The 19,283-nt window shown below is 47.6% G+C and overlaps 1 long non-coding RNA gene across 1 annotated transcript; it reads right to left on the bottom strand.

The window, feature by feature from the left end:
* Positions 1 to 759: 759 nt before the first annotated feature.
* Positions 760 to 15,528, bottom strand: LOC138095532 (uncharacterized). Its single transcript, XR_011146313.1, has 4 exons — positions 15,412 to 15,528; positions 3,277 to 3,346; positions 1,386 to 1,570; positions 760 to 1,258 (listed from the first exon to the last, which is right to left on the bottom strand). It is a non-coding gene; the product is annotated as an uncharacterized lncRNA (long non-coding RNA).
* Positions 15,529 to 19,283: the final 3,755 nt, after the last annotated feature.

The following is a 19,283-nucleotide window of genomic DNA, read 5'->3' as shown; positions in this document are numbered from 1 at the left end:
TTGCTCTCTTCCACAAAACACTGAGTAAACCTCTGGCTTGGTGAGGTCTAAACTATAGAAATGTAAATATCATGTAATTAACAAGTCATATGGAATAGAAAGCTGTCACCTCTTTGAGGCTAGAACTAGGACTCTCCCACTAGCAGATTCACCGGGGAAGGGTCTTTATGGGGTGTACGCAGCATTGTGTGTGCAGCATTTCCCAAGGCATGCAGCAACAGTGTCCCCAGGGAACTTCTGTACTTGGCTCTCTACCCGTGTTGCCACCGCACCCTGAGCGGGGAGAGGCAAGGACATATATATCTCAATGAGAATTTCAAATGTGGCTTAAAACAGGTCTTTCCATTCAGGAGCTTGACTAGGACTGGGGCAACTTCCTGATATAGCAGTTTGGGGTTGGAAAGAGCAAGTTTGGGGTTGGATTTCGAGGTGAGGGTTTTGAAGTATCTCCAGCATGCACTATCTGTTGATACTTCCTGTTAAAGAGCTGATGGGTCTTTCAGGAAATTTCTGTAATTTAACAACCAAGTTTATTTGTCTGGGCAAGAGTGTCCTGGAATAGCAAACTTATCTCAATGAACAGTAGAAGAATAAAGTCATGTTCATGTAGACAGTAAACTAGGGGCAGCCTCCACTGATTAGCCATTAGGCCTAGAGGTCCTGAGGAATACAAGGACACATGACAGGCACATTTTGATCAATTAAAAAGACTAAAAATCCAGGACATGAATCTATGAGCAATGACGGGTGAGTGTTAGGGGTGGGCCAATAGGGAGCTTACAGAGGAGACTGTACCCAGGGAGCCCAGAGGAAGTGGAGGGGGATCAAACAACAAGTTTTACATGTTCCATCACTTTACCCATAATCGACAAGCCTTAGATACAATCACAAATCCCCACTACAAAGTACCCATGTAATCCAGCTGCTGCTGACTAATAATAATAGATATAATGTCTCAATATGCCAGGCATTTTATATACGTGATCACTACAGGGAGGAGGGTGACTGCAGAATTATTATCCCGATTTTGTAGATGAGGAAACTGAGGTTCAGAGTTCAGTAACTAGTCAGGTGATGCAACCAAGAAGAGGGGCAGTGCTGGGACCCAAACTTCACCCCTTCTGCCTCCAAAGCTCTTTCTCATCAGGCTGGTCCGGGGGCCTCCTCATCTGCTGGGCACTTGAAGATCCTCAACCACTGGCATTGCCCACTGCTGCTGCTGTTTAGTCTCAAGTAGCTCCGCCAGCCACGTAAACTCCTATTAACTCAGAGAAGTTACTTGTTACTAGTACTTTTATTTTAGAGAATTTCCTTATCAGAAAAGTTGGAAAGGTACCTCCTAGGAGTGTTTGAAAAGTAACTGACAGAGCGCGTAGGAGACTCACCCAGAACTGTGGACACAGTCTTGGCAGGCCAGGCTTCAGTGTGGGAGGCCTCCAGCTGCCAGGGAAGCTCCAGACACCGGATCCAGCTCAAGGGCTGTCCCTGGAGGATTCTTCAGAGCAAATGGCAGGCACCCACCAGCAAAGGAGAGAGAAAGCTCTGCCTTCTCCAAGCCTGCTGGGAAACCCTGTCCAAAGCAATTTATGATTAAGTTTAGAACACATTTCCAGCTGATTTGGGTGGGGTAGGACATGGGTACAGTGACCAAACGCTTGTGAAGCTCCAAGGAAGGGGGCTTCAAGGATCACTTTTCAAAGGCCCAGCAGATACCACCTTTGGTGGCTGTCAGCTCAGAGGCCACCCCCAGCATGACTGCCCAGCCGTTTGAGGTTCAGAGCAGCCTGGATCCCACCCTGGGACTATACCATCGTGTGACCCTGGGTTAGTGCTGAACCTCTATGCTTGTTTCTCATTGTAAACCGGGGTGATGCAGCTGCCTCAAAGAGTTGCTATGATGCTGAACCATCACGAATGGTGTCCATAAAGCTTTGGAAAAGTGCCCCATACATAGCAAGGGTTCAGGAGCTGCCAGGTCCTGCTATTAGGATTACTCACATCAGCAGCATTGAAAGGCATCTGACAACCCTTCCTAGGGCAGGGCGTCCCCTCCAAGCAGCACCCTCCTTCCTCCGCCTCTCAGGGTCACCCAGGACCTGAGGAACCAGATCCTCTAAAGACAAACTGGGGTATCCAGTCTTCCCTCGTGTCCTTCCTGACCTTGTCCCTTGCCCCAGGGCTCCACCCTCACCCAGCCCGTCTCATCCTCGGGACATGGTCTCCTGATGGGGAGGGGAGCCCATTCAGTGCAGACCCGACCCACAAAAGCTGCCACAGGGCTGGACTAGGAGACACCTTGAATGAGGTGCCTGACCCAAGGTGGGAAACTAAAGGTTCTTGTGGGCGCAGGCCTGGCTGTGAGCTGGAGGCTCCTGATTTCCATCAGCCTCATGGAGCCGTGGAAAGCGACATCTCTGCTCCCGTGGTCATTAGTGGGCCAGGCTGCCAGCTGCTCGGGGCTTGAGCACAACCTGCCTATAGAGTGTGAGGAATACCCTTCTCCTGGGGCCTTGCCAGGAGCCCATATGAGGGGCAGCAGCTGACCGGGCACACCCTCAGGGTGTCCCAGTCCCCACCCTGCCTCACTGAGAGGAAAGTGACTTTTATTATGACAACCCTTCCTTTCCCTCTACCAACCCACTTGTGGCAAAGGTAAGAAAGAGGAAACCCTTGCTCCTGTAGCAGCATCAACTGTGTTGTGAAAATGAAGGAGGGAGGGGGTCTTTGTACTCACAAAGACACTTCCACATGCTATCAAGTAGAAGAGGAAAAAAGACACCTTACACAGCAGTTTGCACAGTAATCCCATCAGTATGAAGAGTCAAGAGAAAAGAGCTGGTGAGCTCATTGCTGCAGTCTGGTCTGTTCCACTCGGGCTGGAATGGGTTCCACACAATCCCTCCCATCATTATTAGCCTGTGACTCAAGGCCTAGGCAGAAGGGTGTGATTGCTGGAGGCTTGGTCATGCACCCGTGCAAGGGAGGCTAGGAACGTGAGTGCCTGGCATTTTTGCTTCAACTTAGGGCATCCCCCAAACGTAAGAAGTGGGTTCAGATGTCAAAACTGAGAGACAAATGTCCCAAGAAGTTAATAGGGGTTATCTCCAGGGGGGTTGGATTCTAGGGTGGTTGGGTTTTTTAGGGGTTTTTGGTAACTTATTATGGAGAATTTCAAATATATACAAATGTAGAATATTAAAAGGAACTTTCATCTCTAGCTTCAGTTATCAGCTCATGGGCAATTTTGTTTTCATTTAAACCTCTCCATTTCCTTACCTCCATCTCATTAGAAGTAACACCCGTCATCGTATCATATGTCCATCCTTAAATATCTTAGTATTTATCCCTGAAAGAGAAATGTATATTTAATGTATAACTCGAATGCCATTATCACACTTTAAAACTTTCAGGAGAGAGAGTTCTTTTACTCTCTACTTTTTGCATTTATTACTTTAATTATCAGGAAAAAAAAAAAACCTATTCCCATTTTTAGTTTGTTCTCAAAAACATTAACCCTTAGTTGAGCATGCCTTAAAATCCTAGTACTGAGGAAAAAGGCATGTCAAGGGCCTCAAGAAGAAAAAGGGTGACCAAAAGGAACAGGGGAAGGGGCCTTGAATAGTACTGGTTCAATTCAGAACTGTGAGAAACCACCAGCAACCATTCCAGGCCTTCTATAGATAACAGGAGCACCCCCAGGGAGAGTCAATGACCACTCCCTCACCAAGGCAAGTTCTTGAGGGCACTGAACCAGATCCAGAGAGCCAACTCTCAGCCCCAAATCCTTGCCAGGGTTTGGACAGATGAGCAAGGACAAGGCTTTCCAGCAGCAGAATGAGCCAAGGTGGGTCCCCACCTGGAGCCTGACCACAGAGCTCCTATGGGCAGATGGCACGGGCAAGAACAGATTACAGAAGGCTATGCACGTCTGGACTGGACCTACAGGCTATCAGGAGTCACACTAGGTTCCTGAGCAGGGAAGCCACAGGATGAAGTGCAACAGTGACACTTAGTAGAGTTTAGGATGCAGTGAGCTGTAAGGAGCCCAGCTAGCAAGCTGCTGCAGTTGTCCAGCAGTGAGAAAACACAGATCTGGCTGGAGGTGATGGGGGATGAATTAGGTATGAGATGTACTGCTAAGAGAAAAGTGTGGGGTACTCCAACCAGCTCCCAATTACCAACACATCAACACATCAGGTGAGGGGTTGATTCGGGCCCTGTTCTCTGTCTGTAAGCCATTAACCAGCTCTAGCTAATTTTGAAGCAAAGGAGAATTTAGTGGAAGCCCACAGGGGATGGAGGGCTCACAAAATGGACAAGAGACCAGGGAGTCCAGACTTGGGGAAGTCAGGAATTGAGAGCTCTAGCCACCCAGAAGGTCACGGCCAGGATGCCAAAGCTGCAGTCACCTCTCCTGTAACTCCTTCCCTAAATGACTTCTAACCACCTGCTGCCCTCAGCTCACTCACTCAGGGTCTGAAGTCCTGGGCAAGAACATCTGATTGATCAGGCAGAGGCCATGTGCCTGTCAAGACTGGGCTGGGGTGGGGGTGGAGCTGGAAGGATTTGGCCCCCATGGCTCTCTTGGAGGGAAGTAGGGATGAGGCAATCTCCAAAAAGGGGGTCAGAGTGCTCTTAGGACAGGGCAGTGGACACCGCCAAAATGACAACTAGATTCCACTTGCTCCATGTTTCCAGCCCACTGACTGCAGTTTGCCAAGACCTCTGACCATCACTATTCCTCTCCTGATACCGCTTTCCAACGTGACTGCCCAGAAGGGCTTACCAGGGATCTCTGAGCTCCAGGACCTTCCACCTGGATCTGATGTTCCTGCCCACGAGAGGGAGAGCCTGCCACGGGCAGGTGAGTGACTGGTGGACTGACCACCGAGCTTCCAGGACTCCTCAGGATGGTCCCTGCCCCCTTGGGTCCCTCTCTCCCCCAGTTGACCTTCATAGAGCCCCCAAGTGAGCCTTCCAGCACCCTCAAGATGAAGCATAAGGTCTTTTGGGTGGGCACAAGGCCCTTTATAAGTGGACCCTGGCTGCCCGACCTCCCAGTCTCTCTGTGCACCCTTGCTTCTTCTGGTCCCTATGCCCAAAAGGCCTCTGTCCCCAACCCAGCGGCCCATTCATCTGGCTGCAGTTGGCCAACTCCTCTTCAGCCTGCAGAACCCCTTCCTTATCTTCCCCAGGATTCTTAAGCATGCCTCCTTTTATTCCCTCACATTGGTACATCTCAGTCAAAGCATTTCCCCTCCAGGCATATCACATTTTGTGATATTTACTTGTAATACTTTCCTCCTTTCAGAATGAAATAGGACTCTGGACGTAAAACAGAAATCCCCTTTAACTACCACCTGTGGCACCCGATGCATCGTGTATACTTTCATATACTTAAATGGCACGTAACCAGCGCCTGGTACCAGTCTTGGCAGAGTTGACTTCATTCTCATTTATATAACGGTCATCACACTCTAGGCTTTGTTCCACGCCTTCATTTCTCCTGCTCAGCATCATCACAGTCAGCAGACTGTGTTGCGTAACATTCAACAAGTGACTATTGTAATGGACCTGATCACGTCTCTAACATTAGATATTTAGTTTATTTCCTTCTTTTAGTACCTGAAATGATGTTGAATATAGAGCATCTTACGCATTTAAGGCTATATACTTAGGGAGGTGTTTCACAAGGGCATGTACTGGGTCAAAGGGCATGTGCTTGCTCAGTTCTTACATCTATTGCTAAATCAGTGCCCTCTCAGACAGCCAGTCTCCCTTCTCCAGGCAGTGGGTTAGTAAGAACACTTGTGCTGCAACAGCACTTTTTTTCTAATCCTGGATGTGATACATTTTTGAAGTCAGCTAATTTGATACATGGAAAAGTATGTCTTCTTTTAAATGTGCATTTCTTTGATTATCATATCTTTTTTGATTATTTAATAATAATTGTGCTTTTATTTCTTCTAATAAAATGGAGTAGCCCTCATTGTCAACAAAAAAGGGTCCAAAATGCAGTACTTGGGTGCAATCTCAAAAACAACAGAATGATCTCTGTTCATTTCCAAGGCAAACCATTCAGTATCACAATAATCCAAGTCTATGCCCCAACCAGTAATGCTGAAGAAACTGAAGCTAACAGTTCTATAAAGACCTACAAGACCTTCTAGCATTAACACCCCAAAAAAATATCCTTTTCATCACAGGGGACTGGAACACAAAAGTAGAGTCAAGAGATACCTGGAGTAACAGGCAAATTTGGCCTTGGAGTACAAAATGAAGCAGGGCAAAGGCTAACACAGTTCTGCCAAGAGAACGCACTGGTCATAGAAAACACCCTCTTCCTACAACACAAGAGAAGATTCTACACATCGACATCACCAGATGGTCAATACCAAAATCAGATTGATTATATTCTCTGCGACCAAAGATGGAGAAGCTCTATACAGTCAGCGAAAACAAGACGGGAGCTGACATGATCTCCTTATTGCCAAATTCAGACTTAAATTGAAGTAAGTAGGGAAAACCACTAGACCATTCAAGTATGACCTAAATCAAACCCCTTACAATTATACAGTGGAAGTGACAAATAGATTCAAGGGATTAGATCTGATAGACAGAGTGCCTGAAGAACTATGGACAGAGGTTCGTGACACTATACAGGAGGCAGTGATCAAGACCATCCCCAAGAAAAAGAAATGCAAAAAGGCAAAATGGTTGTCTGAGGAGCCCTTAGAAATAGCTGAGAAAAGAAGAGAAGTGAAAGGCAAAGGAGAATAAGAAAAATACACCTATTTGAATGCAGAGTTTCAAAGAATAGCAAGGAGAGATAAGAAAGCCTTCTTCAGTGGTCAATGCAAAGAATTCGAGGAAAACAATAGAATGGGAAAGACTAGAGATCTCTTCAAGAATATTAGAGATACCAAGGGAACATTTCATACAAAGATGGGCAGGATAGAGGACAGAAATGATACAGACCTAACAGAAGCAGAAGATATTAAGAAGAGGCGGCAAGAATACACAGAAGAACTATACAAAAAAGATCTTCATGACCCAGATAACCATGATGGTGTGATCAGTGGACTAGAGCCAGACAACCTGGAATGCGAAGTCAAGTGGGTCTTAGGAAGCATCACTAAGAACAAAGCTAGTGGAAGTGATGGAATTCCAGTTGAGCTATTTCAAATCCTAAAAGATGATGCTGTGAAAGTGCTGCATTCAATAAGCCAGCAAATTAGGAAAACTCAGCAGTGGCCATAGGACTGGAAAAGGTCAGTTTTCATTCCAATCCCAAAGAAGGGCAATACCAAAGAATGTTCAAACTACTGCACAATTGCACTCATCTCACACATTAGCAAAGTAATGCTCAAAATTCTCCAAGCCAGGCTTCAACAGTACATGAACTGTGGACTTCCAGTTGTTGAAACTGGATTTAGAAAAGGGACCAAAAAGCCAACATCCATTGGATCAAAAAAGCAAGAGAATTCCAGAAAAACATCTACTTCTGCTTACTGATTACACCAAATCCTTGACTGTGTAGATCATACCGAACTGTGGAAAATTCTTAAAGAAGAGAATACCAGACCACCTGACCTCCCTCCTGAGAAATCTGTATGCAGGTCAAGAAGCAACAGTTAGAACTGGACATGGAACAACAGCCTGGTTCCAAACTGGAAAAGGAGTACATCAAGGCTGTATATTGTCACCCTGCTTATTTAACCTATATGCAGAGTAAATCATGCCAAATGCCCAGTCTGGATGAAGCACAAGCTGGAAGAAATTGCCGGGAGAAATATCAATAACCTCAAAATCAATATCAATAACCTCAGATATGCAGATGACACCACTCTTATGGCAGAAAGTGAAGAGGAACTGAAGAGCCTCTTGATAAAAGTGAAAGAGGAGAGTGAAAAAGTTGGCTTAAAACCCAACATTCAAAACACTAAGATCATGGCATCCGGTCACATCACTTCATGGCAAATAGATGGGGAAACAATGGAAATAGTGAGAGACTTTATTTTGGGGGCTCCAAAATGACTGCAGATGGTGATTGCAGCCATGAAATTAAAAGACGCTTGCTCCTTGGAAGGAAAGCTACGACCAACCTAGACAGCAAATTAAAAAGCAGAGACATTACTTTGCCAACAAAGGTCCGACTAGTCAAAGCTATGGTTTTTCCAGTAGTCATGTATGGATATGAGAGTTGGACTATAAAGAAAGCTGAGCGCTCAAGAATTGATGCTTTTGAACTGTGGTGTTGGAGAAGACTCTTGAGAGTCCCTTGGACTGCAAAGAGATCCAACCAGTCAACCCTAAAGGAAATCAGTCCTGAATATTCTTTGAAAGGATTGATGCTGAAGCTGAAAGTCCAATACTTTGACCAACTGATGTAAAGAACTGACTCATTAGAAAAGACCCTGATGCTGGGAAAGATTGAAGGCAGGAGAAGAAGGGAGTGAGAGAGGATGAGATGGCTGGGATGGCATCACCAACTCAATGGACATAAGTTTGAGCAAGATCTGGGACATGGTGATGGACAGGGAAGCCTGGCCTGCTGCAGTCCATGGGGTGCAGAGTCAGACACGACTGAGCAACTGAACTGAACTCTGCTTTTATTTGTGATTTGTCTACTTGTTTCCTTTATTTATATTGAAGTAATACTGTTTTTTTCTTTCCTACTTATTGATACTGTAAGAATTTTAATACTTTGTCACTTTGCTTATCAATATCTTTTACCAGGCTTTATTTAAATTCTTAAACACTTTATAATTACAGCATCAGACTTAGTTGAAATGTTCATTTCAGGTGTACCACATATATTCTCCAACTGGTTTCCAAGCAAAGTGGCACATTACTTCAGTGATGTTCCTGGAAAGGGATTTTTTTCATTACCTATATTTCAATGGAATGCAAAGGACATCAGCCTTTGCCTGGAAGTGTATTTCCCTCATTGCCTCAGGAAATGGTCTTTACTCAGCTCAGTGTGGCTTAAAATATTTTTTAAATCAACTCTATCAATATTGTCTTACATGATCATTTCCCTTTTAGACTTAGAAAGTCTTTTCACTTCCAACAATTATATTATTTTCTATTGTTTTCCTTTAGATTTCATGAGGGCTTCCCTGGTGGTCCAGATGGTAAAGTGTCTGCCTGCAGTGTGGGAGACCCAGGTTTGATCCCTGGGTTGGGAAGATCCCTTGGAGAAGGAAATGGCAACCCACTCCAGTACTCTTGCCTGGAAAATTCCATGGACGGAGGAGCCTGATAGGCTACAGTCCATGGGGTCTCAAAAAGTCGGACATGACTGAGTAACTTCACTTTCACTTAGATTTCATAGTGGGGGTGGGGATGTTTGTTTTTTTCATATCTGACTCCAATACATCTGGACTGTATTTGGGTGGCTTGGGTCTAGGAACAGTTTGGAAATAAGCAACAAGAACTATACATATATACCCCCTGACTCACCTTAGAGGTAAGTGGGTCAGGGAGTATAAACTTATTACCTTCAAGGAAATCACCCAAAATAAAAGACTTGCAAAGATGTTTAGAGCAGTACTATGGTACCCCACTCCAGTACTCTTGCCTGGAAAATCCCATGGATGGAGGAGCCTGGTGGGTTGCAGTCCATGGGGTCGCTAAGAGTTGGACACGACTGAGCAACTTCACTTTCACTTTTCACTTTCCTACATTGGAGAAGGAAATGGCAACCCACTCCAGTGTTCTTGCCTGGAGAATGCCAGGGACGGGGGAGACTGGTGGGCTGCCGTCTATGGGGTCACACAGAGTGAGACACGACTGAAGCGACTTAGCAGCAGCATTTATAAAGGCAACAGTGTAGAAAGCCTAGATAGATGTTCTCCTGCAGAGGAAGAGTTAAGCAAACTGTGATATGGAATAGGAAAAAGAAAGGTATGATGAATTTTTAAAAGAACACAAAATGTACCTACCCTGTGTTTACACTTATAATATATCATCCAGGAATATGACCACAGCCTGGGAAAACACACAGGTGACAGGGCTGTGAATCACTGACTGCTGCTGAGTGGGTGAGTGGTCCTGGCTGTGCGTACCTTCTCTGAAAGGTGTTCAGAAAGGAGCTCTGGAGATGGGAAAGTTGCCACTGGGTGAATTATTTACCTTTTATATTTAAATTACATTCATATCAGCAAAAGAGTAATTATTTATTATTGAAGTGTAGCTGATCTAATATTGTGTTCATTTCAGGTACACAGCAAAGTGATATATATATATATGTATATATATATACACTCTTTTTTAGATTCTTTTCCATTATAGGTTATTACAAAATATTGAAGGTAGTTTTCTGTGCTATGGAGTAAATCCTTGTTTTTTATCTATTTTATATTTAGTAGTGTATATCTGTTGGTCCCATACTCCTAAATTATCCCTCCCCCCTACTGCTGCTGCTGCTGCTAAGTCACTTCAATCGTGTCCGAGTCTGTGCGACCTCATAGACGGCAGCCCACCAGGCTCCCCGTCCCTGGGATTCTCCAGGCAAGAACACTGGAGTGGGTTGCCATTTCCTTCTCCAATGCATGAAAGTGAAAAGTGAAACTGAAGATGCTCAGTCGCATCCGACTCTTAGTGACCCCATGGACTGCAGCCCACCAGGCTCCTCCGTCTATGGGATTTTCCAGGCAAGAGTACCGGAGTGGGGTGCCATTGCCTTCTCCGTCCCTCCCCCCTACACCCCCTGCAAAAACTTATTACAAGAAGACAGTAGCCACCTGACATTTGCAATGGATATGTTTCAAGATCCTTGCTAATCTCCAAATCTGAACATTGGGAAACAGCCGTCTCCGCACCCCTGGAGTCATGCCATCACCGAGAGGCCCTTTAGGTCTTGTGCTCACTCCTGCACCTTTTCCACCATCACTAGTTTTACCTCTCACATGGAGTCCCCCTCCCCCAGCCCCACAAATAAAAAGGTATTGATTTCTCCCCTCAACCTGTGTCACAACTTTGCAAGAGCTACCCTGTAACCAAGACAAATGGAGGCCATCCCAGCCCTGGTAAGAGTTAGGTGCTCTGTTGACAGCCAGGCTCACTCACTGGTAAGTGATTCTTACTTCAGCACTAGCCTGGAGGCACGAGTCTAATGTAATCCGTGCAAAGTCACAATGCCAACATCAGGTCCGCTCTCAAAGAGTTGAGCCTGAAAATGTCAAATCCATAACTATTACTCAACTGCTAGAATAAGAAGGAGGTGGTGGCAGGCTATTCCAGCGTGGTAGATAGACTGTGCCCTCCCAGGAAGCCTGTCTCCTCGAATCTGTCCCCTTGTGTAGTCCCTTCCACATCCTCTCTGGCTTAACCAGGTGCCTGATGATGGCCAACAAGCCCAAGGAAGCGTAATAAGAGAGCAGCCTTTATCAGTGCTGGTGCTTTAGATCTGTTCTCTTGGAAGGTGTCCCTCTTAGGACCCAGCTGCCATGCTGCAAGGAAGCCCTGACTAGCCAGTGGGAGGAGGAGACATCTTTGTGAATAAGGCAGCTCAAAAAGAGGAACAGAGGTGCCCAGGAGAACTCCTGGCTGAAGGAGCCACCTGAGTAATACTATATGGCACAAAAGAACCCCAGCCAACCCATAGGATCTTGAGGAATCATAAATCAAGGTTGCTTTCAGTCACTAAATGTTGGGGTAGTTTACACTGCTGCTGCTGCTAAGTCACTTCAGTCGTGTCCGACTCTGTGCGACCCCTTAGACGGCAGCCCACCAGGCTCCCCCATCCCTGGGATTCTCCAGGCAAGAACACTGGAGTGGGTTGCCATTTCCTTCTCCAATGCATGAAAGTGAAAAGTGAAAGTGAAGTCACTCAGTCATGTCTGACTCTTAGCAACCCCATGGACTGCAGCCTACCAGGCTCCTCCATCCATGGGATTTTCCAGGCAAGAGTACTGGAGTGGGGTGCCACTGCCTTCTCCAGGGGTAGTTTACACTATAGTAACAAATAACTGAATCACATGGAAATGTGTGCTGTGTACACTGTAGGATGTTAAGACAGAAAGGACAAAAACACAGGATCAAGTCTATATAAAAATACATAAACATATCATGAACCAAGACTAGGGGACGCTTTAAAAGTATTGAAAACATTTGCTGCTCCCCTGGTTACTTTTAAAGTATATATGTTTTTTGAAAGTGCTATAAGGAGTTTCCAAAAGTGTGCTGTGGCTCCTGTTCTCGAGAACTTCCAGTCCTTGAGGAAAACCAGTGCCAGGCTGCTCTTGGGACCAATGCTTGTGATTCCCAGCCCAGAGAGAGGGCAGGCCAAATGCAAGAAGTTCCGGGGCCAACTAAAGGCCGGCATGGCTTCCAAGAGAAGCAACTGACATCCTCTTTTTATAGAAAGGTGGTTCTCAGTAAGGAAGAAACTACACTTGATAAAGAGCTATGCATGTGTGCATGTGTGCGTGAATGTGAGCAAGAAGAAATCCAGCCTTAGAAAACCCCCCAGTTCTGAGTCCCTGGGGTTTGCAGCAGTGCTGGGCTCAGTTCCCTGGCTCAGGGAGATTTGGGGGGACTCTCAGACAAGTCTTGAACTCTCTCAACTCTTCCTGTCAGCTCCAGACCAAACCATGCTGTGGTTGCCATCCGCAAGCAGGTGATAGGATGTGACATGTACAGCTGGGATGTTCTAAAGTTGACTGAATTCTCACCGGCTACAATACATCATATCTGAGGCCTGTGCAACATTAGGAAAATTACAGCATTGGTAAGGAGGGCATGGCATCTGGGAAAGGACTTTTTAAAAATAAACAACTTAAGTAACTTGGCAAAACAAGCTACTACAGAAACAGAAAACTCTATTTCCACTCATCTAATTTCTTGATGAATTATAGTTAATGTTCATATACCTGTTACAAACCACATTTATAAGAGCAAATGGATCATAGTGAACAAACTAGAAAACCACTGATCATGCTGTCCTTAAAAGATTTTTTTGGACACTTGCTTTTGATTGGGATTTCATGTCCTATTTGGGCCTCCCAGTTGGCACAGTGGTAAAAAATCTGCCTGCCCATGCAGGAAAAACAAAAGACTCGATCCCTGAGTCGGGAAGATCCCCTGAAGAAAGAAATAGCAACCCACTCCAGCATTCTTGCAGGGGAAATCCCATGAACAGAGGAGCCTGGTGGGCTACCGTCCATGGAGTCGCAGAGTCGGACACAACTGTGTGCATGCATACTCTACACACAGGCTCATGTCCTATTCCTAGGAAAATCTTCTGTTGGCACTATTGCTTCTGGTCTGAGAAATGGATCAATAGTTCAACAATCTCTGGTGTTCCAGAAAAACACGCTGACTACCAGGCCTGAACCAACTCGTGATCCTTGGCTGAATCGCGTCTCTCAGCCATTCCAGACTCAACCATTTTTGAAAAGGTGAGGGCGCTCCTCCTGCCAACAAAGAATGTTCTAACTGAGCCCCAGGGGCACTCAGCAAAAAATTTAGGTGTTAGGTTCCTGGTTCAATCGCCTTATTTAGCAAGAACAACGTCGTATTTGCGAAACTTCTGGTTCCCTTTGTGAAATGGAGAAGTGCTGAGTCATCTTTCTGAGGTATTCCTGCAATGAGCTTCCTAGATTTCCCAAGACTTTCTATTTCATTTTTCCTAAATTAAGAAATTAGTACAATGAGTGGCCTAGTAAATGTCACAGAAGGTTGGAAAGCACAGGTGTTAACGGCTAGAGCTGCTTCAGATTCTGGAAGTTCTAAGCAGGACATGCCCTTTTTCCTTGCTGTGGGCTCCATTCACGTACACAGGAAAGATGGCCCAGACCCTGCCCTGGGAAACATGGGACTGGATACACAGTGTCTTTCCTCCAACACCCCCTTCTTCAGTGGCTACTTTGAGTTTTCATTGGAACTTTCTGTTCCAGCTGCTCCCTGAACGCAGCCTCTGTGATCTTGATAAGGGAGGTATCTTTCCTATTTTTTCTGGCTTCCCAGCCCTGCATCCTGGCTTGGTTTCCAGCCTTATTGTTTTGCAGTCTGTTTGAATAACCAAGCTCTCTGGTGAGGGTTCCATGACAATCCCCCCACCACCACCCCCACTACAGTAGGCAGTGCCACAGATAAGGTTGGGGTGGCTGGATGAATTCCTCATGTTGTCCTCTCAATTCTGACCTTTCACCTCAGAGGCCCACTGGGCAACCATGGGTACAGGCTGGGCAAGGACTTCTCCCAGCTCAGGGGTCATGGAAAAAGCACAACAAAGAAAAACCTTTTTGATTTTGGAGTCTGCCTTGCCTGGGCAGCCTTTGTGACTGCTCAGCAGGTACCTCAATGCCCTCAAAAGCAGGGAAACCACCGTGGATATCACTTTGGGGAGGGGTGCAATAGAATGGAGTAGTTAATGGAGGCCTCCGAGCCTCACCGCTTGCCAGCCATGAGGCCTTGAGCACACCACTTAACTTTTCTGTGCCTCAGTTTGATCATCTTTAAACTGGGGCTTTGGTAGTTCCAACCTGCAGGGTTGAAAGAAGCAATCCAAACATGCAGGATCCATAAGCTCTCAAGAATACAACCACTGATACTAGTCGTAGGGTAGTGGGGACAAGAGGAAGTCTTACCTGCTTTGCTTCAGAAAATAATCCGTATTAACCCCAGCTCATCTGGCGTCCACCCTCATCCCTGTCTGGGAGATAGAAGGCCCTGTCCCAGCGGGGATGGTCTGGGCATCGGCACCCAGTCCTTCTTTAATCTCAGTCCTTGGATTGCTGTAGTTTCTATCCTAGGATGACTATGCAACCAAATTCAATACACACTGCTCAGGCTGGGTATGAGGCAGGCTGGAATGTTGCCTAGGAATCGTTGCCAACATTGTACTGTGCAGGAAGAAGAAGAACTGAAATTCTCCAGGAAATGTGGACTGACCCAGGTGAAGGTTAGAGTTTACAGTCTACTTTGGGAGATCCTGAGAAACAGAGGATTTCAGAAAAGGGATGTACTCCCACAAGGCTCCTCAGGAGGAGGGGCTTCAGGAGGCGGCATCTACTTTCCTTTATGTGCCAGGGTCGTCTCTCCCCAGCTTCTGAGCAACAACTTTTCAACAAAGCTTCTTTGACCTGAGCCTGTGGGCGTTCAGCAAGAGGTTTAGAAAAACTGCTCGGAAAACAGCTCAGTGCCAGAGAGCAGGGTTGGGTGCAAGGGTGCTTGCTGCTGGGTGCTGGGAGTCCTGGTTTCCAGACCGATTCTGCAATCCAGGTCCCCTCCTTGTCTACAATATAAGGTGATTAGGGAGGTGGTCGGAAGCTTATCAACCTCTCCTCCTGCCTGCAAAGTCTAGGACTCTTCACTCTCCAGTCCCTGCCCCCACCTGTCAAGCCATACACCTGGGCACCTCGGGGAGAAGCCCCAACAGGACAGAACTGACTCATACATTACCGTAACAGGGTGCGTTTGATACTGCTTTCTGGACCTGGAAAAAGACCAGAGTGCCAAGGAGGGACCGGCCTATGAGCGTTCCCGTTTCTCTTAGAGCTGACAGGCCGGAGGTCAGTATCCTGGGTGCAGCCCCTGCCAAAAAGGGCCGCGTTCCCTGGAGCGCGGGGCGGAGCCTCCCCTCGGCTGGTCTCGAGCTGACGCGGGAGCTGGGCGGCGGCGTCCCAGCCCTCGTGTCTGCAGAGCGGGTAGGGAGGGGTCGTTCTCAGCCCGGACGCTCCTGGAGGTCACGTGCGCCCTGCGGTCCGCAGCACCGGCCCTGACCGAGCGGAGGTCTCAGTCCGCCCCGTGGATGGTCCGACCGGCCCGTGCCTCCCGAGGCTCCACACCCTGGAGGACTGCGCTTGGCACATCCGTCTGTCGGTTTCCTGCGGCGCCTCTCCCGGGAAGTAACCCGGCTTCCACTCGCCAGGCCCATCAGTTCCATTAAACCCAACGAGCTGGGATCTCCTGGGCTCCGGGCCCCTCAGAATGGAGGGTGGGGTTGGTGGAGGTCACTTTGACTTGATACAGTGGGCGTGAGGAGTGGATGAGAGGAGAGGGTCCGCATAGAGATGTAATAGGCCGCAACCAGCCCTCACCCGCAGGTGGGTAATTGGAGAGCTTAATAAAGGGGCTGTTTAGGGGTGGCTCAGATGGTAAAGAATCTGCTTGCAATGCAGGGGACCTGGGTTCGATCCCTGGGTTGGGAAGATCCCCTGGAGAAGGAAATAGCAACCCACTCCAGTATTCTTGCCTAGAGAATTCCCATGGATAGAGGAGCCTGGCAGGCTAGAGTCGATGGGGTTTGCAAAGAGTCAGACACGACTGAGCGACTAACACTTTGAAAGATAAGGATCATGGCCCAGGCCTCGCAGCAGCCTCCGTGTTCCCTGAGGCCTGGCCTGGCAGGAGTCCGGGCAGCCTGGTGGGACCTGAGCCCAGAGAGCCTGCTGTGGGGTAAGGGAATAGGCCAGCCTCACTAGCTCCTGCGCGCATCTCCGCTGTGTGCCCCCAGGCTGAGCCCAGCCTGGTCCTCTGTGCCCCCAGGCTGAGCCCAGCCTGGTCCTCTACGGAGAAGCGCGGACTGGTGAGAGGAGCCCCAGGGACAAATGTCCAGCACTGCAGTGTAGAGATAACTGTTACAAAGAGCTGCGTCCATATCCAGTCAGTTACCCTAATAGCACAGAGAACTATAGTCAATATCTTGTAATAACCTATAACGGAAAACACTTTCGAAAATATATGCGTATATGTATAATGCACTCACCTTGCAGGGCACCTGAAACACTGTAAGTCAACTCTACTTCAATCATATATATGTTAAAAGTAATTAATTTTAAAAAGTTACCCTAAAACACCAGGCCTCATACTGGGTTGGGTTTGTGTTCTCCAGCCATTCACTGAGGCCCCAGTCCTGAGGGCAGTGCTGTCTGCAGCTGGTGCATGCCAGGTCTTCTGGCCAGAAAAGCCCTAGATCACGTGTCCCTTTTCCCGGTCAGGCTTGTGCAGAGTCCAAGCTGATGGAAAGCACCTGTGCCTGCAAATAGCTGAAAAATGAAGACCCCTGTACTTCTTACCCCAACAACATAAAATACTAAAAGGAATTTTGCTTTTACAAAATCCAGTAAACCACCCTCCATTGTACCTGCCAAGCAAAAGTGCACCTTCGTAAGCAGAGGGATGACACAACAGGTTAGGGACACTTGTTTTCATGTTCAGGGCACAGATGTAGGGACCAGTCTCATTTTCTGCCCAAAGGAGTCAACAGTCCAAAAAGAGTTGAGGGAAAGCCACATTTATTGGCTATTTTCTAGCTGTGTAACCTCAGACATGTTTCTTAACCTCTCTATGCCTCTGTCCTTTTATCTGTAAAAGGGAATCAGATTTGCCTTCTAGGGTTTTATGAGGATTCAATGAGTCCATCTCTGGAAAGCATGTGAAGTCCGGGACATTGTAACATGGTCATATTACCTCACTACCAGCCATGATCACGTGTTGGCCCAGAGGTGGTGCAGTTTCCCACCCCAGGAGACCACAGCTTCTAGGCTTTCTCAACACCCAGAGTAGACCAGCCATTTAGTGCAGCCAAGGGTCTCCTGGCTTGTGCTCCCTGGGAAGAGATGTCCCTGGAAACTCTCTCTGAGCCCTGCCTCTTCTAGCCTGTGTGCCAGGCACCTGCTTCTGTGTATACCTGGTGGTAAAAAGTGGCTCTGAGTTGGGATTCAGAAGACAGAGAAACAGTTGAGTGACCTTAATCTCTGGACCTCAGAGTTCCTATCTGTAAATTAGAGATAATAATTGTCCTCCTCATGTACTCACATGCAGGCTGGTTATAAAGATCACATGTGGAATAACTACCTTTTCCCAGATGTAACCATCGTGTCTCCAATTCCAAATTGCATTCTTGATTTAAAATATTTATTTGGCCTCACTGGGTCTTAGTTTTGGCATGCAGGCTCTTAGCTGTGGCATGTGGGAGCTAGTTCCCTGACCAAGCATCAAATCTGGGTCCCCTGCATTAGTATTTGAGTCTTAGCCACTGGACCACCAGGGAAGTCCCCAAACTGCATTCTAATGCTCAACTGGGCATAAAATGGATTAAAATAAACCAACCTCGATGGGTATGAAAGGGCCTTAGAGTTGCTCCTTTGCCACGTGGAGTCGTGGGCTATTCCCACTGCCAGGCTGCTGCAGGGAGGGGCCACTAGTCCAAGAGAACCCTTGCTGGGGATGGGGGAGAAGGAAGATGTCACATCTCAGCTGGTTCCCAGGTTCCAGGAGGAAGCAGCCCAGCATTGGTCTGAGGGTGGGGTAAGAAGGAGGGTCCCTGGAAGAAGTGACGCTGGTACTGGGGCCCCATAGAGCTCAGAGGGAGTGGGTGAGGTGAGTGGATGTGAAGCAACCAGTTCCTTTACAAGCAAAGCTTGTAGTTGCAGCTGCATGTAGGGGAAAGTGCCAGGGGAGGAAAGGGGCCCTGTGAACAGAGCACCCTTCAGTGGGGGAGATAAAAATAGAATAGAGCTCTCCTCACCCCCACCCCTGCTGAGGAATGTACATGAAAAGCCACCCTCAAAGCAACTACACAAATGACCAAATGACTTGATGAAATGAGATACCCTGCGTAGCAGGTGCACAACGAATCTGCATCCCTTACACACCCCCTTTACACATGTATGTGCATATACACAGCTGCTTTCAGCCTCCCCACCAGACTTTCTACCAGGCTGCCCACCCTGCAGGTATCCCCATAACCGGCACTTGGTAACCCCAGCATGGAGCCCCTGTCATGGACGGGCGGGATGGGGGCAGTGCAGCCCTTGCTCCTGGCGACAGCACAGGTGGGCTGGAAGAGTCCATAAGACAATCCTGCCCTCTGGTTTCCAGGGGAACATTCTAACCCATCAGAGTCCTCATGGGCTGAAGGCTCTCCCAGAGGTGGTTCCCAGGACTAACTCCAGACACAGGGCCTGGTGCCGCCCATCACTTCTCTCCTCCTGCGCTCTGGTCACCCTTCTCCTCCAGCTTTTGGGGGCAGGGAGCCAGTTCCCCCCACTCCAGAGTTCTCTGCAGGATGGCCCTGGGGGGTCCGATAGGAGTGGACAAGAGGAGAATGGTAAGAACCCTCCTCAGTGGCCTGCCCCTTGCAGAGTGTCTCAAGCAAGGCCACTCCTTCACACTGCCCAGAAGAATCAACTCGTTGGTGATGACGGCATTTCTGTCTCCTCCTCTAGCCACATATTTGCATGAAGAGTTGGGAGCCTGGATGCGGGGGAGGGACAGCTCTGAAAGTTGAGCCCTGGAGGTTGGGGCCAATCTGAAATTTGCCTCAGACT

This window comes from Capricornis sumatraensis, chromosome 19 (assembly GCF_032405125.1).
Source record: "Capricornis sumatraensis isolate serow.1 chromosome 19, serow.2, whole genome shotgun sequence".
NCBI lineage: Eukaryota > Metazoa > Chordata > Mammalia > Artiodactyla > Bovidae > Capricornis > Capricornis sumatraensis.
The sequence above is the reverse complement of the archived record's forward strand: the minus strand, read 5'-3'. Positions and strand labels throughout refer to the sequence as shown.